Here is a 25,366-nt window from a genome sequence, read left to right as displayed (position 1 = left end):
GTGTGTGACCATATGGCCAAGAATGCACACCCTTCTTCATATGGCTGCGAAAACATCTCAACCATGTTATGGTGAGCAGTGTGGAGTGGCCAAAGACACACTTCATAATGTCTATTCTGTTAGAAATATATTCATTAAGCTGAACAAAGCTCATGGCTCTCCTGAACCAACCAACCAAACTGGCTGGCCAGTTGAATAAGTGGCATCAGCTTGTTCACCAAGCCCTCCTGAATGAAAGAAGGGTGTGAGGGGAGAAGAACAAGGCCAACCATCCCAACCTACAGATTTGGGGAGACAGAGTCATCTCCAGCTTATTAGCCGTTTGTCTGGCAGTTGTTCATCTATCAGCTTTACATATATCACAGATTGTTTCCCATTCCAACATTTCTCACGTGTGCAACTCAATAATGCTAACTGCCATCAATTAGCTGCTGAAACCCAAACCAATTTCTTTTACATATTCCTGCCCCAAATTTTCCCTTACAAGGTCACTATAATTTTCCTTTTCTTTTTTTCTTTTTTTACATTTTATTAGGGACTCATTCAACTCTCATCACAATCCATACATATACATACATCAATTGTATAAAGCACATCCATACATTCCCTGGCCCAATCATTCTCAAGGCATTTGCTCTCCACTTAAGCCCCTTGCATCAGGTCCTTTTTTTTTTTTCCTCTTGCCAGTTATTCAGCAGGAATGTAAACACAGTTTCAATTCACGTTCGGATTGTTTATTTTGACTCTATGAAAAGAGATCATAGTCTGTAATGCCTACCTCTCAACACATTCCTCAAATTATTATGACTAATTAAATTGTGAGAGCCTGCAGAGAATATGTATCCAAGGTCCCTTTAACCGTCATGATACTAAAAGAGCTATTAAGTCATTACTCTTCATTCTTCAAAATCCCACTAACTTGAGAATTCACCAAATTTTCCAACTAGACCAGTCCTTTCACCAAGATAACACACATGCTTCTTCAATCAGGTATATGCGGAAGAAAGGACTTTAAGCATTGTCTCTCCTTGGTGTTTACCTGAGCTTCTGCTACCCCAAAAGGGTCACAGGATGAGTGCGCCCTAGATCCTCTGAAAACAAGCCAAGATGAGAGTTACCCAAGAAACATCAGAAAACTAAGGTGCAAAGATGCAATAATAAACATTGGTCAAAGTCTGCATGTACAAAAGGAACACAGTGCATGACTGACTTCCTATTAATACAACTCCACCTCAAGTGTCCTCCGCCTCCCTTAATGCTTCTAAGCCTCCCTGCAGTAACAAAAGCTTTTCTCCTCTCCCTGATTTGCCCACCTGCCCCACACTGCTCACTTTGCATCTCTTTTCAATAAGAATTAGTTCAATACCTGTTATCTGGTACCAAGTACAACAGTTATCTCTGTAAGTACTGCACTTCACCTTGACCTAAGCTTCTCTAGGCACCTTCCAACGGATTTCAGCGCAACATTCCTAGGGTATTCTGTTGCTGCTGCTAGGTGCCTCTGAGTGAGTTCCCTCTCATGAGAGCCCTGCGTGCAGCAGATCCCAATACTGCTCAGTCCTGCGCCTTCCTCACACGCTTGTCATGTTGGAGCCCGTTGTTGCCAAGTCTGCTGCAAAGGTCCTCTTTGAGGGCCTTCCTCTTCGTCGCCGTGCTTCTATTTACCAACCACGATGTCCCTGTGCAGGGACTGGTATCTCCTGATAGCATATCTGTCTTGCCAGCCTCTCTTCTAGGGCACATTCAGTCTATCTATATTCCAAGGCATACTTCTTTGTCCATTCACCACCTGACCACAGGTGCTAATTATGATAGATTCATACTTAAAATGGATATAAAGTTATTCAAGTTATATGTGTTTCTGTCAGGTTTTTCATACTATTGAAACTTGCATGCTGCTGTGGGACTGGGGGTTTGCCCTGTGTATTTCAAATACCAGCAGGGCGATCTAAAGTAAGCAGATTTCAGCAGAGCTTGATGGCTCACAGACTATTCAAAAGGAAAAGGCTATTCTCTTTTGAGAAATTGCCCACAGTCGGTGTTCTGAGTAGCACCAGAACATTCTGAGGGAAGACGGGACCTCCTCACATAGTGGGGGTGGGTGGTTGGGGGGGAACACTCGCCACCGTACTGAGGAAGTGCTACATTTTCAAAGGAGAGTGGACCTTAGTGAAGTGGTAGGAGTAAAGCTCTGGCCCTGCATTTTGATGGGGCACAATCATAATAAGAAGAAACGCTAGCCTTATTCCTTAATAATTGGCACCTGTAATGTATGAAGCATGAGTCTAGGAAAGTTGGAAGACATCAAAAGGAAATGGAACCTGCACAGATCAATATCCTAGGCATTTGTATGGTAAAATTACCTGGTAGAAAGGCCAACCTTTTTTTTAAAGGAATATTAAAATAAATAGATTGAGGATGGTGCAAAACACCTTTGTATATTGATTTTAAGATGTATTGTTTTGTCACATTTGTGAAGTAGAGATACACCTTGTAATTTACAATGTATTACCTTATTCAGATGGCAATTTTTAGTAACACTAAAAATGGCAACATGGATCAGTGATGTTGATTTAATGAGTGCAGTACTTAATATTGTGAGGGATATGGCAGCGGCTGCTGGTGGCCTTCCAACATGTGTTATCTTCTTCCCATACTGCAGTAGGATTTCTAGCTAGGTCCCTGGCCTCCCAGTCAATGATTATTTTCTCTGTGTCCCTTGCAACCAGATGTGCCACACATTCCTAACTAATGGCCAAATGTAAACAAGCAGAAACACCACGGACAACTTCTTCTACTTGGTGCCTTTAAAGGGACAGGGCATGCTCCTTCATCCTTTCTTCCTTGCTTGCTATTTTCTTCCTTTTATATTTCCTCCCTTCCTCCCCCCCCCCCCCTACACATCTGTATTATTGCTACATGGAGCAACTCATGAACAGAGAGGTTTAAAGGGCAGGCCCAATCAGAGCCAAGCTTACCCCCACCCCCACCCCCGCCACCACCACCAGAAGCATGTGTTACAGAGGACAACACTAATCCTATAGGCAAGGGAGAGGGGCAGCCTGCCACACCCATATAGAAGCAAACCAAAATGAAAGAGTGAAAGACTAGACTCCTTACTAGCACCCCAAGTCCTGAGAATGACGGACCTGCATGGAGCTGCTGAGACACAGAGAGGACGGTAGGACAGACAACAGCTCCAGATATGATGTCCCCTCTCTGGAGCACACTGCAACAGAGGACAACACTGGGGACACACAGTGGGGAGTAAGTGCAGCTTGAACCCCGCACAATGGGGTGAAACAGGAAGGGAACATAATCAACCAGCTACAAGAGCAAAGCCAAGCCACAAAACCCCTGAGAAGCTCCAAAAATAGACTTCAGGCTAGGAGGGACAGTTCCCAGACCCCCAGGACCAGTGGGGTGACAGTCATAAAGGTCACCAGACAGCCCTGAAACTATGTATGTTTGCTCAGGTTTTTCCACTTTGTTTCTCTATTTCTTCAATTTTTTAATTTTATTTTTGTCTCTGTTGTTGTTGCTTTGCCTACCAATATAAGATAGGCCTGGGGAGCAAGTCCAAAGAGAAAGCAACGGGAGTGACAGTTCTGGAGAGACCTGGGGAGAAAGGAGGTAGGGGAAAGAGTGATGAGCAAACAACACCATACATGGGAGAACAACTAGGAAATGAAAAGCAACTACAAGGAGGATGTCGAGAACCCGGGAGTGTTGGAGCAGCAGCAATCTAGCTGAGAAGAATTACTAAGAGGTAGAAGAAGGGAAAGTGTGATGATGGGGCAGGAGGAAAGTAAAAGGAAACAGAGGAAAGATCTAGGAGACAAAGCTACGGAAGAGGTATAAATATAGGTGTGCACTTATGTAAAGATATTAATTCATAAAAGTAAAGGCTTTGACCTATTTACATATGTTTAGATGGCAATACATTGAGGAAGTGGATGGACTCTGGGCCTCAGCTCAAGCCCTCCCTCAATGGAAGAACTTTTTTTTTTTTCGAACAACCTGGCATTCTGTGATGCTCACCCTCCCAACATGATCATGGAAGACAAAAGACCACATAAGCAAATGTGGTGAAGAAAGATGATGGTGCCTGGCTATCAAAAGATAAAGTATCTGGGATCTTAAAGGCTTCACGTTAAACAAGTGGCCATCTAGCAGAGAAGCAACAATCCCACATGGAAGACCAACCTGTCCGATCATAAGATGTCAATGGAATCAGGTAACAGGCACCAGGAGACCCTAAACAAACAGAAACTACCATATTGATGAGAATGAGGACAGTGAGAGAACAGACCCCAAACCCATCTGTAGATAATAATAGGACATCTCCTCACAGAAGGGCCACAAGTATGGGATGAGTCAACCATGGTGCAGTATAGCACCAGTAATACACACAATACTCCTCTGGTTCTTTGAGGCTTCCTCACCCCCCAACTATCGTGACCCCAGTCTTAACCAGAACTGAAAGGCACTAGTACAGAAAAGAGCTCACAACACACAGAATCCAGGTCAGATAAACCCCTCAGGAACAGAAATGGGAGTCGCAATACCAGGAGGGTAAGGGGAAGGTGGGGGGAGGAGGGAAGGGGTAACTGATTGATGATAGACAAATGGACGCATAAGCACCCCACCCCACCCCGACCCCCAGGAGATGAACAACAGAAATGGGAGAGGAGGAAGAGAGCAGTCAGTGTAAGGCATGAAAACAATAACAACTTCTAATTTGTCAAGGAGTCACTAGGGTGCGTGGGAGAAGGGAGAAAGAGGCGCTGATGCCAGGGGCTCAAATAGAAAGTAAATGTTTAGAAAATGATGATGGCAACTTATGTACAAATATGTTCGATAAAAGTGATCTATGGAATGTTATAAGAGCTGTAAGAGCCCCCAATAAAATGATTTTAAATAAACCATATTATTGGGAGCTAATGCAGCAATCATATCCTTCCATAGCTCAATCACAACAAGAAGTATGACACAACTGCCAGCACAGTCGGTTTGAAAACAGTATCTTCTTTCTGGAGCTCCTTGACATCAGCTCCTCTTCACCTCCCTTCTCCACCGTACCGCTCTGGAACCCTTCTCTACGTGTTGTCTCTATAGGTTCATTGATCCTGGGTTTCACATTCCAGAAAACAGGAAAATATGTAACAGAAAGGCTACCCCCAATGACAAAATCCATCAGAGATAAACCCCAACATGAAAAACAGAAATTGGACAAGCATGTGGTTCACAATGCTTGGAGGAAAAGTTAAGAGGGCTGGCATCACGTCCAATGTCAGTGAGAACTTTTCAGGATCTATCTTGACGTGCAATGATGTCTGGCATAGCATAATAGCTACACCCGATAAAGAATTCTGGTTCACACAACTATTTTTCAGATTTATACACCAACCACTAAACTCCAGTGATGAAGACGTTGAAGAACTGCATAAACATCTTCAGTTAGAAATGTATAAACTATGAAATAAACATGAATTAATCATTACTGATGATTGGAATGTGAAAGTGGACACAGGAGATAGGATCAGTAGGTGAATAATGTGGCCTTTGTGGGAAAAAGAAATGAAGCTGCAGATTTCATGGTCCAATTTTGTAAGACCAAGGACTTTAAATGAAAATGGACAGAATACATTGTCACTGTGTGTACCACAAATTCCTGGAGTCCTGATTTGGGCCAGTGCTTTTGAGCAACTTGTAATTCTCCTTTCAGCACTACTGGTCCTTGCGCAGATGCTGCCCCTTGAAATGGTGAATGACCAACGAGCTCTTTATGGTACTGTGACGGTATATTCTTCCAGTCTTCTTTGATGTTTCCTGCATGGTTCAATATTATTTCCTTAGTATACTTCAAGCTTGATAGCTTTCTTCAGTTCTTTCAGCTTGATATATGCTGAGCATATTTCCCCATTTTGATCTTCTAATTCTTGGTATTGGACATTTCATTAGAATATTTCACTTTGTCGTCCCAACAACACAAGTGACAACTTTGTGGACTTCCACAGATGAATCACACACAAATCGAATTAACTGCATCTGTGGGAAGAGATGATGGAGAAGCTTAAACCAGGTGAGATACCAACTATGGAATTCACTGTCAAATACGGTGATGGTGTGGGCCTAATAAACTGTGGATACCCTTGAGAAAATGGGAATCCAGAAGACTTCTTTGTGCTCATTCAGAGCTTACTTGTCCATGAATCTTGAGGAAGTTGAGGACGAGAACAAGGGGACATGACATGGTTTAAAATCAGGAAAGGTGGGCAACTGGGCCGTGTCCTCGCGCCATATTTGTTTAATCCATAAGCTGAGCAAATTTATCAGAGATGCTAGATGAGATGACAAAGAGCCGCATCAGACATGGAAGACGGTTTATTAACAGCCGGCACACATATTTGCTTGCTGCAAGGAAGAAGGAGTGGAAGCAGGTGCTGATGAAGATCAAGGATTATAGCCTTCAGGATAGATGATAACTCAAGGTAAGGAAGACCAAAATCCTCACAACTGAACCAGTAAGTCACGTCATGATAAATGGAGAAAAAGGTTGACATTGTCAAGGATTTTGTCTCACTTGAATCCACGCTCAATTAACATTCATGGAAGCAGCAGTCAAGAGAACAAGAGACATCTTGCATCAGATCCATCTGCTGCACAAGGCCTCTTTAGTTTCTTTGAGGACTAAGGAATGCCTCAGCCACGCCAGGATATTCCACGGCATCATATGCCTGTGAACATTAAACATTGAATAAGGCAGACAGTAAAAGAATCAATGTATATGAATTGTTCTGCTGGAGAAGAATATTAAAAGTACCATGGACTGCCAAAAGGACGAACAGATCTGCTTTGCAAGAAGTATGGCGTATGGCCAGAGTGCTCCTTAGAGGTAAGGGTGGCAGACTTCGTCTTGCGTATTTTAGACATGTTGTCAGGAGAGGCAGTCCCTGGAGGACATCATGCCTGTTAAAGTGGAGGGGCCCTGAGAAGCAGGAAGACCCTGGATAAGATGGTTCATCACAGTGGCTGCATCAATGGGTGCAGGCATAAGAACCCTTGTGGGGTTGGCACAGGACTGTGCAGTGTTCTGTTCTATTGTTTATAAGGTTGCTATTGGTAGGAGCTGACTCGGTGGCACCTAAGAATAGCAACAACAGTGAAATATACACGTAACATTGGACATTGAATCAAGAAGGTCAATGAAGAGTGGATGCATTGACTTGTGATGCTGTGGCAGAATATTGAAAATGCCATGGGGTGCTTAAAGGGCAAACCTATCCATCTTGGAGGAAATACAGTCAGAGTGTTCTTTAGAAGCAAGGATGCTAAGACTTTATCTGACATACTTTGGACATGGTGTCAAGAAAGATCAGTCCCTGAAAAAGGACAGCATGCTTAGTAAAGTGGATTATTTCCCTTCTGTTGTGTTTGGAGCGCTATGTCAGTTCTAACTCACAGCAACCCAATCTGGACAAACCCAAAACACTGCTCACTTCTCATACACGTGTTAGCAAGCTGTGGCTCTCAAGCCAGATGAGGGTCTTTCAGTACGTACATATGGCTCTGAAGTAAAATTAAAAATAAAAGTATCATAGTCTCATTTATTAACAAAATTAAAGGCTATTATTCGTGTAGTGGTGATTTCATTTGTTTGCCAAAATATATTTATGGCTCTTGAATCATTTTCAAATGATGTGGGACAGGATTGGCTCTTCAATCTCAAAAGCTTGCCAAACCATTTTCTAGTGGGTGGTATTGCAAGTAGTAAATGGGGAAGAAGCGGACCATCTCTACGCAGGAAACGTTCTCAGGTGTGATATTTTACTACCATCATTGATCTAAAATTTCTCGCATGTCTTCTTGTTGTGGTTGTTAGTTTCCATCCAGTTGATTTCAACACTTAGTGACACTGTACACAGCAGAACCAAACAGCGCCGGGTTCACAACCAGCCTCACAATCTCTTCCATGTGTGAGCCCATTGTTGCAACGACTGTGTCAATCCATTGGACTGATGTTATTCTTATTTTCAACTGATCCTCAACTTGACCAGTTCTGCTATCTTTCTTCGGGGTTTGACCTATCCTTACAAAATGTCTGAGCCTCACTACCCTTACTTCTAGGAACGCTGATGGTATAGTGGTTACACATTGGGCTACAATCCACATGGTCAGCAGTTCTAAACCACAAGCAGATGGTCAGTAGTTCAAAACCACAAACAGCTCCTTGGGATAAAGACTGAGTTTTCTACTCCCATAAACAGTTATAGTCTAGGAAACTCATGGGCGTTTCTCACCGATGGCAATGAGAGGGAGCTGATCCTCACTTCGAAGAATCATCTGGTTGTTTTTCTAGCAAAGATTTGTTTTTTCTACTGGAAGTACATGGTATGTTCAAAACCACTCATCAGTACCCAAAACCAAAATCAGGGATTCTTCTATGGTCGTCCTTATTCATTGACCAGCTTTTGTGGGGGCTGCACATGAAGCAGTTGGGAATACCATGACTGGCACCGGGCACATTCCGGTCCTCATAGTTACAGTTTTGCTCCATAATGCTTTAAAAATAATTTTTTCAGTATATCTACTCATGAAAATATGTCACTTGATATATGACTACTGTACCTTAAGTGTTGTTTGTGGGCCTAAGCAATAGTTGACTATTTTTCTCCATTTATCATTGGATCCACTTGTGCAGTTTTTGTTTTCTTTAGATTCAGCCTCTGAGAGCCTCTATCAGGGTGTGACAGTCATCTACATAATTGGTTTCATATTAAGCAAATAAGTTTACCTAAATATATCATTTCAAAGACTATGTCTATAGTCATGGAATATTTTAGATGAGTCTCCCTTCAGAGTGTAGTATCTATGTTTACCTTTTCCTCAAGATATTGTCAACATAAACCAAGAATAAAGTTATATCTAAAATGTATCTTATGTGAACCAGGGGCTGAAGGACAAGCTGTATTCCGATGTCAAAGTGATTTTTCTACAGCATTTCAATCTAAGCTTCCAACTTTGGTCGAGTTTTTTCTGAATTATTTAAAACCGTAAATTATTCTCAGAATTGCACTTCACTGATATAGCATTTAGCACTATCATACTACGCAATGGTTTATTGCATAGGTCCAAAGAACAGAGAGGTATTGTAAAAATAAACTTTTAAATGCATTTATAGTTTTCTCCCAAAGAGAAGCTCTTTCAAATCCACCAATGGGTGTCATTTAGAGCAACTCTTCACAAATTGTTCTGGGACGTGTGTTGGTCCCCTGAGGCCCCTCTAGGTGACCCCCAGGCTAATCTCATGTAGTATTGATGCTGATAATATGAAAATGTCTATATTTCAGTTCCCAGAATGGATGGCTTATGAATAATGTATAATATTTAATAAAACCAGACATTGCCTCGTTAATGTCTCATCAAAAGTAGAATGGATCTTTTCCTTAAATCTGGCATTTTGGGGTCATGTACGAGATAGTATAGGGTGGATAGATATATATTTTTGACCATCTAAAGAGTTATCTGAGCCAATGAATCTGAGTATTAGTATTCAGTATAAGATTTTAACCATTACTCACATTTAATTCATAATAAGTTATCTTTGCAGTTTATTAATGAATTTACTCAGCAGTGAGTATTTTTGCTTGATAGTTACATGAAATGTCTACAAGCAAATTGAAACCAGAAATAGAAAAAGTCCTTTCTAAAAGAGATTGAGTAAATTTAGGGTACATCTTATAAGATTGATACCTAATGTACACTTACTGCTTGAGCTGTGTGAAGGTGCTCTCAATGATTTTGCTTGATATAGTAATTGGGATATAGTAGCAGAAGGAAACCTCTATGGTCCAGTGATAATGCTTATCATTCTCCAGGTGTATATCAAATTACCTCAGAATGATATCCATGCCCACAGGGCAGTGGATCACTTTTTTATGGCCATGATAGCCATAGGTGTGTGTTGTTGATAAACGCCGTCTGGACCCCCAAGTGGCCCCGTGTACAGCAGAATGAAATACTGCCAGTTGTATGCCATTGTCACACGTGATGCTGTGGCTCAGCTCATTGCTGCAGCTGGAGTCAACACACCTCACTGGGGCCGTCCTCTTTTTCCCTGACACTTTGCTCCACTGAAGATTCTATCTTTGGCTGGAGCAAGGTCACTCCTAAGGACATTCACAAAATACATGAAGCAAAGAATCAACATCCTTGCTTTGGAGGACCATCTGGTTGTTGATCAAGACAGATAATGTTTATCCTTCTAGCAGTCCATAGTCTATTAAATATTCTTTTCTTACAGTATGATCTAAAAGCATCAATTATTCATCAGTTTCCAGTATTCAGTGTCCGATGTATGTATTTGAATTATGGGGCTGGCAAAGAATATTGAAAATACCGGGACTGTCTCGAGGAGGGAAGGCAAGTGCAGGTCCACCTTCCAGGAGTCATGGGCCGCAGAAAGTCAAAACAGAAATCACCTCCCAAGAAGAAGATGACGGGCACCCTAGAGACCCAGTTCACCTGCCCCTTCGGCAACCATGAGAAGTCCTGTGAAGTGAGAATAGACCATGCCCACAACACCGGAGTCATCTCCTGTCCTGTGTGCCTCGAGGCCTCCCTTGCCTCAGACACCTTTGTCTGGCTCCCTTCTCTCTCCCAATCCTGGGCCTCCCTGCCTGTGGAAGCTGCGGGGCCCTTGCCCCAGCCTCCCGCTGACATCCCTAGGGGGACACAGCAAACCCAGTAGAAGCTATGGCAGACCCACCACAGCCTCCTTGCCCAGCTCCCCAGCACCGAGCCCACTTTAACTTGACTTCCCACCTGCTTGCAATGCCTAGGACCTGTGAGCAGCCCTGAAATGAAGCAGTCAGTGCCAGGAAAAAAGAAAAAGAAAGAAAGAACCTTGGAGTGCTGAAAGAAAAACAAAATCTGTGCTGGAAGAAGTACAACCAGAACGCTTCTCAGAGGCAAGGATGGCGAGACTTCACCTACAAGACTTTGGACACGTCGTCAGGAGAGACCAGTCCCTGGAGAGGGACATCATGTTTGGTAAAGTAGAGAGGCAGTGAAAATAGAAAGACCCTGGACAAAATTGATTGACACCAGGGCTGCAATAATGGGCTGGTCTATAGGAACAATGGTTCGAATGGTGCAGGGCAGGTGGTGTTTTCTCTGTTGCACCTAGGGTAGCCATGAATGGGAACCCAGTGACAAGATGCAGAGATCAAAGTAACATCGTTCTCTTTTTAACACTTTATTTTAAAAGAAAGGTCATGAGTTTTAGATCCAACAATTTCTAGACCTGTTTCCAGTCATTCTTTTCAATCTCCTCACTGCATCAGTGCCGACTCCACCTCCTCTCCGTGGCTTGTCCCCTTGCTCCCTGTCCCCTGACGCTCTGGCCTTGGGGGAGTGGGACCTTTTGGTCTAGAATGGATGATTAGTCTTTGGCAGCACATTTCCCCAAGACACGATGTCATTTGATTTCTTGGTTGCTGCTTCAGTGGTCATAAGAGTGGATACAAGCAAAGTGAAATCCTTGATAACTTTAATATCTTCGGTTTATCATGGTGTTGTTATTGGTTCAATTGGAAGGAGTTTGGGTTTATTTAACTTGGGTTGTAATCCATACATGAACCTGTAGTATTTTATTTTCATGGAAAAAAAAAAGATTGCTTCCTCTTTCACAGAGCAAAGTTGTAACATTTGTGTTTCTCCAATTGTTAACGAGCCTTCTTCCATTCCTGATGCCTTGTTCTTATTCAGATAGTCCAACCTCTCATATTATTTGATGAGCATATAGATTGAATAAGTACAGTGTGAGGATACAGCCTTGATACACACCTTTCCTGATAATCGAATATGCAGTATGCCCTTCTTCTTGGGGAATACTACCTATTGGTCATATGAATTTCACATGGGGATAACTAAATGTCCTGGATTTTTTTTCAGTCTTTGGTTGGTGTTAGGTGTCATCAAGTGAGTTCTGATTCATAGTGACCGCCCATAAAGCAGACAGTCTATGAAATACCAACAGGTCCTGTACCATCCTAACACTGTTTCTTAGGTTGGAGCCCACTATTGCAGCTACTGTGTCAACCTATCTTACTGAAAGCCTTCCTCTGTTTCACTGCCCCTCCACTTTACCAAGCATGATGTGCTTCCCCATTGAATGATCTCTGCTGATCACACGAGATCAAGTCTCACCACCCTCCCTTCTAAGGAGCATTCTGGCTATACTTTTTCCAAGACAGATATATTTGTTCTTTAGGCAGTCCATGGTACTTTCAATATCCCTCCCCACACCAGAATTCAAATGTATGGATGCTTCTTTGGTCTTCCTCATTCAATGTCCAACTGTCCCATGCAGATAAGGCAATTGAAAATACCATGGATTGAGTCCAGTGAATGTTAGTCCTCATAGTAACATGATTGCTTTTCAGTACTCTAAACAGTTCTTGTGCCGCAGGTTTACCCAATGCAATGCATCTTTGGATGTCCCGACTGACATTTCCTAGAACATTGGTTGTTCCAAGCAAGATGAAATCCTTGACACCTTAAAATTTTCTCCATTTGTCATTGATGGTACAATTGTGAAGATATGGTAATTTTTACATTAAGTTGTAATCCACATTAAAGGCATCAGTCCTTGATCTTCATCAGTAAGTATTTTTTTAGGACAAAATAAATTTTAACCGCACAGTTTAGAATCTATTCCATCAACTAGGGACAACATTATAAGTGATTATAAGTGATGCATTGCATCTTGTATGTTTTTATTTTTACAATTACAAATACTATATGGAACTCGCATAACTTCTCTAAGTGCTAACAGTAAAAACTCACTCCGCCTCATGGTGGCATTGGATTCTAGCAGGACTGACATTGACATTTTGCCATTGGATCTTTTAGACATTTTTATTGTGAATTACATGACACAGTCAGTGATTTATGCACATCCAAACTCAGCTCCTCCATTGCAATCCCAAGAGTCCCCTTACCTGTCCCATTTCCTCCCTGAGTTTTCAACTTCTATACCTGTTTCTTTCCTAGAACAAACTTTGTCTTTGGGTAAGCACTGCCCTTCTGATCTTAAACGGTTCATTGCCTTTATAGTGAGATGAGTTCATTCCCAGACCAGAAGAGTAAGAGCCACTGCACTGGGAAGTACCACCAGTCTCTGTTGACATTCACAAACCATGATCACTGCCTTATCTCAAGGTCACAAGTATATCTTCATAGATCTAAATCTGCCTTGCATCTCCCTTAAGAAGTTATATGCTTTGTGCCACTATCTTCTTCCTTCTCATTCCCTTTTCGAAATTTGCTCCAGGACAATATGGTTGAAGGAAGCAAGGGGGTGTGGACTGAGCGGATTTGGTGAAAGAGACAGGGTGCAGGGACCCTTTCTTGCTGTGCCATCTGGTACCACAGGAGGGAGACTGATAAAACATGACTTCAGACATTTTGAGATGAGGAATGTATGTTATCTGATTCAAAGTATCTGGCAGAGGCATTAGACTACTGAGGTCAGGTCAACTAAAGGTTAGCGCTAGCACCTGTAGGACATCTGGTCTTCTTGGCAATCTCAGTATGGCCAGACAAGGACCTGGAGCAGAGAGGACTCTCACCTGAGGCATATTTGTTGACTGAGTTTGAATTTTCCAAGAAATAAGAAAACTGTTGGATAAAAGCCTAAAATAACACAAACAAAAACACCCCAAGCTATTAGGGAACAAAAAAAAAGCATAAACTGAAACATGACAGGCAGCTGCCTTCCATAATTGGACCTTGCCTTTCTGTGCGTTTCCCCCATCTCCTCCTTGATCTCACATCTCACACATCCTCTTGAAATCCCCCCATCATGTTTGCCCTGATCACAGTGCTGCCTGACTATCCAGTGGTGTGAGGGGGTCCTTGAAGTCAAAGAATTGATTCCCAGCTTCATGTCTTTCTACTGCCTAGAAGTGTATATGAAATAACGTCGGTGCTCCAGAGCAGAACTTTCTGAGTGAGTGAAGCTTGAAGGGAAACAGAAAATAAGGCAGTTAAAGTGGATTCGGCGCAGATGGTGAGAGGTCTTGATGCCCTGCTAAGCAGTTATTCATTCGACCTACACTCCATTCTCTGACTATACCCTTAGCCATCATTTCAGGAACAAGAATCAATGGTGGTAGTAACTCTTGGGAATTCTCTCCCTGAAGCTGGGAAACACTTGCGGCAACATGTCCGGCTGTGGCGTGGGGCTAGTCTGCAGGGAACTAGCAGGAACCGTTACTGGGTCTCCTCCCTTCTCCTGTGTGGCTGACGGATCTGCAGCTCAAAGTTGTTGTGGGGAGAAGAGGACGGAGCCTGAAGCCTCTGTCTGGCCCTCTGTGACTCACCAGCTCCTGCGAGGAGAGCACGGTCTGGAACAGGGAGCATAGGGCTTGCAGTGGGGAAGTGGAGCCCCAGAGCAGGAAGGTGAAGTGATTAAGCCATGGAGTCTCCACTCACACAGCCTGGCTTTATCCAGCTTGCCTTCTGCAAGATTCCTACTCTGCAGAGAAATAATCCAGAATGGAGCTTGTCACAGTGATGAGCCACACCAGTACATATTAGCTGTTATCATTTCTATTACTATGCTTGCTAAGTAAAGATATCTTGGATAAAACATGGTCAGAAAAGAGGGGGGATTTATAACGGTGCCCTTATTGTATATTACAGGGACCCTTTTTCCCCCAAATATATCTTTGGTTTTATAATGGGAATTATATGAGACACCGGTATACTGAGTGAAGTGACATTGATTCCCTTAATGAAGTTTATCTACATTTGAGTTATTTTTTGTTCTCTCCCAATATGCTGATTCTCTAATCTCCTACTCCAGTTTCTCTCTAGCTTATTCTCTTCCATTGCATTTTCCACCAAATTCTATTTGTGAATCAATTTGTCCCTAAGAATAGAGCAGCCTTTGCAGAAATGTGTACAGTACACAAAGACTGGAGAGTACAAGAAAGTAAATCAAGGGTGATCCAATTAGTGGAGGTTTTTTTTTCTAGGACAAGAATATTGAGTCTTTATTTCTTGTGAGAAAAATATGCACAGGAGTTCCAAAATAAAAAGGGAAAGTTCAGTATTGTCTTCCTTGATAAAGAAAAGTGCAGACACACTTGGAAAGTTATTTTTCAATCTGCTAACAGGGAGGCCCCTGGAATCAGGTGTTTACTGAAGAAAACATTCAGAGCAGGCCTAATTCTGAGGGTTGTGAAATATGTTATCATTTTTGCTTCCATCTGTCACTAAATCTACAAAGTGGAGCCAAGGGGAACATCACCAACATAATAGAAATATCAATAATACTCAATCATTTAAGATCAGATGGGGATCATTTTCCCAAGGACAGAGGGCTGGGAAAGAAGGAGGAAGGGACAGGAGATGCTGGGAGAACAAGGATAAGCAATGGTACATTGACGTTGCTCTTAGGGGCCATCGAGCCAGCTCCAGCTCCTAGTGGCCTCGTGTAGAACAGAACAAGACGCTGCCTGGTCCTGGGTCATCCTCACAACTGTTGTAATATTTGCAATTTTCCTGTTTTTTTTCCACTGTTGCAACAACTGTGCCAATTCTTCTTGTTTGGGGGTAGTTTTCTATTTCCATCTATGATGGAAGGGGCTGAGTTGAAGCAAAACATGTATAAATTGTTGAATGCAAACCTGATGATCTGTCCTGCCCATCGGCGGCTTATCTTTCAGTCTGCCATCAGAGCTTTGGAGAAGTCTAATGATGGAGTGGTCTCATTATTCTTGAATGTAGATATGAAGAAGTTATTGAGTGTCAGGCCCCAAGATGCTCAATCCCTTAAATTGGCCATAGATGTGGATGGATTAAATTGTCCAGGAGGCTTGGAAACAGATCTCAAAAGGCACAGATGCATTGGTTGATTGATTAAATCAAGTCATCTAAAGCAGAACAAACTGACACAATGTCCTTCCACTAGCATACTTTGCCGGAGTGGGCCAAGATTTCAAAATAACTCTTGACCACTGCTCAGGGATTACCCCATAAGAACAGAGCAAGATTTCTCCCAGATCACCACCCAGCACAGATTTTTGCAGAGATGGAGCACTTTCCTGGCTTGGTGCAATCCTTTGCAGGACATATGGCATGAGTTAATTCGTAACAAAATAGAAATAATCTTGCTGTGGCCTGAGATTTGTTGAGCCCTTAATGTCCATGATGACGAGGAAGACAGGGATTCAATATTTCAAGCAGGGGCGCCATAGAAAATTCCAGCAACATTTACATGGACCTAGAGCTGTATTTAAGAAAGCCATATGTGTAGCCAAGATGCTTGACCAGAATAAGCACGTGGGATAGCCATGATGAATGCTCCCTCGCCCTTGTTAATCCACTTACAATTTCTCTTTGTATAAAAATAGAAAATCATTTTCAGTGCAAATTTTTTCATAAATAAGATGTAAAGTGAAGACCCCAAACTCATCTGCCAAATACTGGGGAAGCCTGCAGGTTGTAAAAGTACTGAGAGTTGTGTCATTTTTACCTCCAATACCAGCAGGGTCACCCAGAGTGGTCAGATTTCAACAGGCTTCTGCACTAAAGCCCAGGTGTAGAAGAAAGACCCGATTATCTACTTCTGAAAACTACACCTGAACAAAACCAACTGCTATGGAATAAATTAATAATCTCACAGGCCCTTTCAGACAAAGTAGAAAGGCCCATATCTACCAACAACACCATTCAGAGGCATCAATTCTTTTGTCCTCTTTATTCATTGTCCAAGAAGCAGTTGTGCAATCAGAACAAGAGAACCCTGTGTGGGGTAAAGTCAAGAAAGGTATGCACCACGGTTGTATCCTCTCATCATCCTTACTCAATCTGTGTGCTGAGAAAATCAGCAGGGAACTGGGACTATATGAAGAAGAAAGAGCCACCAGGATCAGAAGAAAGCTTATTAGCAACCTTCAATGTGCAGGGACACAACCTTGCTTGTCAAAAGTGAAGAGGATGTAAGTCACTTGCTGATGAAGATCAAGAATTACAGCCTTCAATATGGATTACAACTTAATGTAAAGAAAACCAAAATATACAAAACTTAACAAAAGGCAATGTCATGATAAACTGAAAAAATCAAAGTTGTCGAGGATTTTATCTGGCTTGGAAACACAATCAATGTTCTTGGAAGCAGCAGTCGAGATCAAAACAAGTAAAAGGCAGATAATAATTCTTTTTAAAAAAAGCATAGATCCCAGAATAGATTGTGAGCTTGCACTAAATCCTAGCTCCAATGTAAGAACAATTAGTTCTTACATCATGGTCCTGTTGGATACTCGCCCTCAGGAAGGGAACACATGAAGATATGGGTGCTATAGCAAAATGTGGCCCCAAAATTAGGTGATACCTGGCTATCAGATAAACTAGCACCTGGGGCCTCAAGGGATTGTTTCCAAAGAATCAGCTATTTAAGTGAGATGTCAACTAAATCCACATGGAAGAAGCACACCATCAGTCACTGAAGGGTTGTAAATCATATAGTCCGAAGTCAAAGGAGGGCTGTGCATTAGACCCTTAATTGTGAGAATCCGATTTGTAGAAAGCTATGGATGACCGTGGGAGCCCAACATACACTTGGGGAAGCTGCACAGGAAATGAGCCTCCAGTGAGCTCCTTCCATCCAAACTTGAGGGATGGGAGGAAAGTGGTTACTAAACAGAGTGCATTGGAGAGATGAGGATAGAAGATCAAAGGCATAAACCTGATTTGAATGGTTTAAATCTTGTCAGATGATACCCCCTAATTTGTCAGATGCAAATTAGGCCTCATTTGGGTTTCAACACTGTTTCTATATTTTGTTTATTGATTGTTCATATTGGAGTTTATCTCAGGTGTGTTATGACTTGGGAGGTGACCCTCTTGATTTTTTGTTATGTTTTTCTGTTTTTCACTATATGAAACCCAGGACTGATGAACCTATTGGGACAGCAAGTAGAACAAGAGTTTCTACGGGGAGTGGGTACAGTAGCAGTTGGGGGGTAGCGTTAAAAGGGAGCTGAGGTCAAGGAGTTTAGGAAAGAAACAACTTTTGAAATTGATTTTGGTAGCAACTGTGCAATACTAGTTGGTGTGATTGAACAATGGAATGGTATGATATCTGTATTGACTCCCAGAAAAATGGTTTTGAGGAACAAAAAGAGAGAGAGAGAACAGTATTTGCCAAGGACAGCATTGAAAATGCTAGGGATGGAGGAAGAATGGAACAGGAGAAAACAGGGTGAATGATGCTACCTCAAAGGGACTGAACCGGGTTTGGTGAAACAAAATGTGTATGAATTATTGGATGTTGTCTGTAAATCTTCACCTCATTCACAATAAAAAGTGTTTTGTTTGGAAAAAATAAAGGGTTCAGGTCTTGGGTAAATCTTCTGCACATGATCTCTATACAGTGTGGACAAGCCAGGTGTCCCTTTGAGGACAAGGCTATGCCTGCCCCCAACCATGCTAGTCTCAATTGCCTCAACTCCTGTAGGCATTGGGAACTCAGCCGGAGCCCTGTGGTGGCCGTGCACTACAGTTGTCAGTCCTGTCCATAGGGAAGGTGCTAGGCCTGAGCTCACAGTGCAGGCCTCTATTTCTCTTTCCTCTTAGATGGGCGCTTCTTTGTGGCTCCCATTGAACAACACTCTGCTGGCGGGGGTGGGGATGGCATATTGGAAACTCCACTCCTGTTTGACCCCCAGACCCCAAGACACTTAGTTTTCTTTGACAATAATGCTTAATTCCAATATAAAGTCCTAGTTGAGAACAATAGCCCCCAGAAAGACTTATCAGTGATAATAACCTCCTACTTTTGGAAATGTGAGGGTAAGTTGTTTTAGGTTCCCTCTGTTTGAACCCATTTTTGCTTTCCTGGCAACATGTCCAAAGTACATTTCATACATTTCATATTCTGATTAGGAGTTTCCTGAGATATAATTAACATATCAAACAATCCAATAGTCCAATCACATAAAAGAGGGTGACACAATGATCACCCTACTCAACTTTGGACCATTCTCTTCCTCTTGTGTCAATTGTCTCTCCCTCTCACTCACCACCCTCTCTCCTCCACTACAACAGCTAATTATCAATCCAGTTGCTTTCTTCATAAACCCACCCATCTTGATGTGCCTATACAGAGAAACACACAAGAGAGAGAGAGAAACAAAACAGGATCCAGGAACAGTGACCAAATAAAACCGAAAAACCGCCATCAAACAGAAAGCAGCAACTATGAAGGGGTGTTTAGAATGGTTTCATCTCCTGAACAGATTGCCCCGTCCATGTCATAGGGACAACTCTGCTTTACGATGGTACTTCTTCCTCAGGTGTACTTGGAAACCCTTCTGATCGGAGGTGCTCATCTTTGGTGCACATCCAGTAAGATTCCGCTGGTGTTGCTAAGGTACACACCAGCCAATTCTTGCTTGATCTGTTCACAAGTAGATCACCAGGTCCTCCTGCCTTGGCTGTTTTCACATGGGACCTTCACCCCAAACTGTTCACCACCGGTGACCCTTCTCATGTGAGATATATGGCAGAACTTCCAACCTCACACAAGCCATCTCTGCATGTGGCCCTTCCAGATGAGCGGTGTAATTTTGCAGAGAGACCTCAGATCCTAAAACTCAAACCAAACGGACGCCCTTGAGTCCATTCAAACTCACCGCAACCCTAGAGGACAGAGTCGAACGGCCCCTGTGGCCTCCGGGGACTGTAGCTCATTAGGGGAAGGAGTAGAAAGTTCCACAGTTCTCCCCTGGAGCTGTTGATGGTTTTGAACAGCTGGCTTACAGGCCCATTTCATAACCGTATGCCAATAAGTCTAAGTTCTCAACAATGCGAAGAAGCAAAATGAACTTTTTGTGAGATCATTTGTACTAAAAACTATATAATCACTCTCTCAAGCCGCATCATTATTAAAATGACATTTTTGCTTTCCCTTCCCCTAAAGACTTAAAAACCAGCGCGAGGCATCGCTAAGCTCGGCTGAAATATGACTTCCTCTTAATGACACTAAGCCCTCTCCCGATCGCCGGCTGCCCTTTGCTAACCTGAGCCCACCTCGGGCCCGGAATTGCCAGAGAAGTCTGTCAGTTTCACGGACACACTCACCTTCTGGGGAGCCATTAAAGGGTTCACGCTGTTTATTTCCCCTTTCTGTGGCACATGACGAGGGAAGCATCAGATAGCCACAGAAAGTCAATTAAAAAGGGATAGTGTAGCTTAATCATGGGGCTTTTCCCATCAAGTTTTTCCAGTCGCTACTTTAAGACGCCTAACTTGAAATCACAGTCCTGGCCTGTCTTCAGAAGCTCACTCAAGCTAAAGCCAAGTGCTGAGTAATCAAAGATCTTAAATAACTGGAAGTTCCAACCTGGCCACCAGAGGATTAGAAATCCAGCAGCCAGGACTCAGTGTTTCGATCCTGTGAGCGCCAGTGCATAATGAGCAACCCCCAAAGCCCCAGATCACAGCTGCGTCCCTGCCCGCCCCACAACTCGCTGGCAAACCCTCTTTAATTCCTTAAGAGATCCTATCTGCCTGATGAAAATAGATATTGGCGTCTGTGTAGCATGATTAAAAGAATGGAAGAGGATTAGCAAAGATGCAAGCGAAAGGGCTCAGCCTTGCTCATTTACATGGAATTACTGCTGACAGGTGATGTAGGGAACGCATAACCTAAAGGCAACACCGCACCTGAATTAAAGCCGTGTTTGTTTACTCAAATCATACGGGGATTAAGATCCATTTATTCCCCCATATCACATCTCTCTGGAAACCATTAAGCACTTTGATGCTTACTTATTTCATTTTCTGTAGCAAATAGCCAGGCTGTTTGGAGAGCTGTTTGCTTTCTTTCCAAACAACTTGTCCGCGGCATGTAAGCGGAGGAGCAGTGGTTGCAGCTAGACTTTCCTCCTATTGCTGAAATGGATGGGACTCGTTCCTGTTTGTTTAGAGTATAAATATTTGAAGGCCATCGATTTTTCAACAGCTTGTCATTGCTTACCTACTGCCACATTAGGCACCCTCTCCACTGGCAGCTTAGCGATGTCTTAGAAGATTCATTGAAAGGACTGGGTTGACTCCTGTTTTTGGAACACTGCATCATGAACGACTCTATAAATTTTCTATCGTGTACGTATAATACGTACAGCGTGTGTTTACGCATTTAGCATGGGAATTTGAAGTTGCATTTCTCCAAAGACCATGGAGGCTCTGCTTTAGAAAAAAACTGTGTCGAGCTTGGAATGGTATGGAACTCGTAGCAGCATTTCCTTCCACCTCCCATGCTTCACCATCCCGCTCCCCGCAAGACAAATGAAGGCCACCCCCTCCAGAGTGCCACATATATAGACGGTGGTCAATGCAATTCTGTTGGAAAGCAAGAATATCCCTAAATTGAAGGGTCATTAACATAGCATATGAAAATGCACATATACATTTGAACATTCATCTGAAACCCTAAAACAAAATGTTAAAACGAAGTTGACTTTCTCTCTAGTCTGCTGCCACTGAACCACTGTTTAATATAGAAGAGAGCTTCCGCGTGGTCTTGGGAAACTGGAGGGAAAGATAATAGCAGTTTCCCACCGCCATCTTGAAGTCTACTCGTGCTCTAAAACTACTGTGATCTCAGGTTTTGTGATCAAACTGAATGCACTGCAGTCTACTTTAAATGAAGTATAAAAACATATGATCTAGATGGTTGTTTTCAGAAGAAGAAACAATAATCCTAACAGAAAATGTCTAAATGATTAAAAGTGACAGTGAAATGAATTAGGTAGTTTTGCACTAAGATAGGATTTGACATAATCAGAAAACACTTCATAGAGGGAATTTTTCTTAGTCAGAATATACACATTTGAATTGTTTTAAAATCAGCTCCAATGAAAATAAAATAAGCTGGACCTACTTCGAGGGAACAATTGGATATGCGTGACTAATATTATATATAAGTATATAAATAGAGATAGAGACGATAGAGATAATCTATTGGGCCGATAGTGATTGGGTCGAGAGAGTGAGCATCACAGAATGCCAGTTTGTTAGAACAAAGTTGGGGGAGGGGAGGAGTAGGAGGAACAGATCACAATGCTCAACACATAACCACATCTCCCCATCCTCCAGGGAGACAAACAACAGAAGCTGGGGAGGAAGGAAGACAGCAGTCAGTGTAAGATATGAAAAATAGTAATAATTTATCAAGGGGTCACAAGGTTTGGGGAGGGAAAAATAGGAGAGTTGAACTGCTCTGTGGGTTTCTAAGAGCGTAATTCTTTACAGGAGTAGAAAGCCTCATCTTTCTCCTGTGAATTGGCTAGTGGTTTTGAACTGCTGACCTTGCTGGGATGTGCCCAAATGTGGGCATGAGCCTTCTGGTTGGACTCCAGTTGGGGTCTTCATCTGGGTTTAGGTTTGGGCTTAAACTATGAGAGAGAAATTGGGAGGCCTATGATGGCAGATCAAAATCATAGAAGGTTGATTCATTGGACTGCACTTTCCTCATTCAGCCACGGAAGGCTGGGGGACACCCATAAAAATTATCAAAAAGATTACTCTCTGTATTAATCGTCTCACCAAGGGATTAACTGTATGTAGGCTAAAGGAACAGATTAAAAATCCTAATATGAATAAAATAAGCGAAGGCAAATCTATAACACAAAGTTCATGTCCTGTCAGGCTTGAATTAAAACCGGTATTTTAAATCATTTCCTGCCTTATAGCTACGGGGCTCTATTGTTATAGGGGTGGGAAAGTTGAGAGGTTCTTCCAGTCTCCTTCAGGTCTACTATTCCCATTTGTCTCCATTGAACATGATGGACTGAGCACTTGGATGAGTCTTGAAACAAGAATGGTAATTCCCAGATTCTAGAGCTCAATGTTGGCTGTTGAGGAAGTAGTATATCTCAATCCACAATGTCCTTTTTAATTTGGAATATCCCCAAAAGTTCAGCTGTTCCATTTCCTGTCCACAGGAGCTCTGGTAGTACTGAGGTTCATTCATTGTGTAGCGAACCATAAGGTCAGCAGTTCGAACCCACCAGCTGCTCCACAGGAGAAAGATGAGACTATTTACTACTGTCAAGATTTGTTGAACCTCAAGGGGAAATTCTCCCCTGTCCTACAAGGTCCATATGATTCGAAATAGACTCGATGGCAGTGAGTTGGGGTTTGGGTTCTGAGAATCCCCTGTGTGAAAATGATAAAAAGGGAAGTCAGGAGAGCGGGCGTTAGATGTAATAGTGAAGAGGAGACAGAATAGCAGAGATTGCAACTCATGTTTCACTCCCCTAATTCCTAATTCCCTCAATTGGTTATCATTTCACTATGTCAAAGGCACAGAACACCTTTCGACTCACCAGTGAAACTGTGAGCGTTCCTCACAAGGGATTGACTATCTGTGAGATCAGATGGCTCAATGTTAAGCTTACTTCTGGGGCATCGCTGACTCGCAGTATAGCCACGGACAATACTTGAGTCCAAATGAATTTAAGTTTTGGTGAATTCTGCAATCTGTTGTGTTAAATTCTGGTATGTCCTTTCGTGGTTTCTGCTCAGTCAGGGACTCCAGGCCTTGTGAAGCTTCCACATGACGATTTCTGAGACTAAATGTACAACATCAGTGATAGAGTATGGGCTGATGCTGTTTCTCACTGCCCTGCGGGGTGTCTGGATCACTGATCATGACAGTGATTAGATATTTGACTCCTTCCCAGGCTCTGTCTTCACAGGACATCTTCAATTTAATTGGAGAAACAGTTTATAAATAATAGTAAATAATCATTTTCCATGTCAGTTAATTTCCAAACACCTGAAGAATTCTGGTGAAATTCATTGGCCAGCTTTCTCCAGGAAATTTCCCTGTGTTGTACCCTGACGGTCACCATGATTTTTCGGTAGCACGATGCCCAAACTGAAAAGGCTTTCACTACTTTATTAATGGATGGCCTCTTAAGTGTTTATTACGATCAGGTGTCTCTTTGTGAAGGGCTGGAATTCCTTTTGAAGATGCTGGTGCACCTGTAGGGGTTCCTTACTGGTTATAGCATCAAATTTGATGGGAACACTTCGGACTTACCCAGGGCACTTAAACCAGGTGGTGGACCGACTGTCTAACAATCCTCGTAATCACGAGTATCGTCTAGGAATTCTAGGTGGCCATTGTAATGGATTCCGCAAGCCAACAGCAAAGTAGAGTACTGTGGAGACACGGCTGGTTGTAGACTAAAGTGAAGGAAGTCGAAGGAGGAATGCCTACTTTCTGCCTCATAGAATTATGCCTTGGGCTACTGTGGAGTTGGAGTCTTCTTCCCTTTTGTCTAGCTGGGGTAAGTAAAACTTGAACCCCATGTCATTTCTTCAACTCCCCAAAGGGAGCAGTGAATGCACAGGCCAGGTACCCAAGATGGCTTGACATGGTCAATAAACAGTTCAATGGGCATAAGGAAACTTAACCAGTTTCTGATTGGTGCCGCGATGCCACCTTTCTAGTGCCTACAACTCTGAGAGAATAAATTCATGCTGTGCTAACCCCCCTAATTTGTTGGTAGCCTTGTTGTTATTGTTGTTAGGTGCCATTGAGTTGGTTCCAACCCATAGCAACCGTATGCACAACAGAAGTGAACACTGCCAAGTCCTGTGCCAGCCTCACAATTGTCCCTCTGCTTGAGCCCAGTGTTATAGCCACTGCACCAATCCAGCGCATTGTGGGGCTTCCTCTCTTTGGCTTCCCCTCTACTTTACCAAGCATCATGTTTTTCTTCAGGGTTTCTCCTGCCAACAGGTCCCAAATACTTAAGACGAAGTCTCATCATTCTTATATCTACGGAACTGGCTGACCATACTTCTTCCAAGATAGATTTGTGTGCCCTCTTAGCAGTTCATGGTACTTTTCAATATTCTTCACCAGCACCACCATGCAAACACATGCACTCTTCTCTGGTCTTCCTCACGGTAGGTCCACCTTTCACAGGCATGTGAGGCAAGTGAAAACACTATGGGACAGGTCAGGGGCACCACAGTCCTCAAAGTAACATCTTTGCTTTTGAATACTCTACAGAGTCCTCGTGCAAGAGATTGATTGCTGCATCCATGAGCACTGAGTGTGGATCTGAGCAAAATAAAATCCTCGACGACGTCAATCTTTTCCCCATTTATCATGATGTTACCTATAGGTCCAGTTTTAATTTTCTTCACCTTCAACCTGGACTTAGAGATGAGAAATGGATGGTCTGCCCTGCAGGGAGCCCCTAGCCTGGTCTTGGATGCTGGCATTGAGCGACTCTAGCATCTCTTCCAACAGATGTTGTCGACTTGA

Source organism: Tenrec ecaudatus, chromosome 2 (genome assembly GCF_050624435.1).
Source record: "Tenrec ecaudatus isolate mTenEca1 chromosome 2, mTenEca1.hap1, whole genome shotgun sequence".
NCBI lineage: Eukaryota > Metazoa > Chordata > Mammalia > Afrosoricida > Tenrecidae > Tenrec > Tenrec ecaudatus.
The sequence above is the reverse complement of the archived record's forward strand: the minus strand, read 5'-3'. Positions refer to the sequence as shown.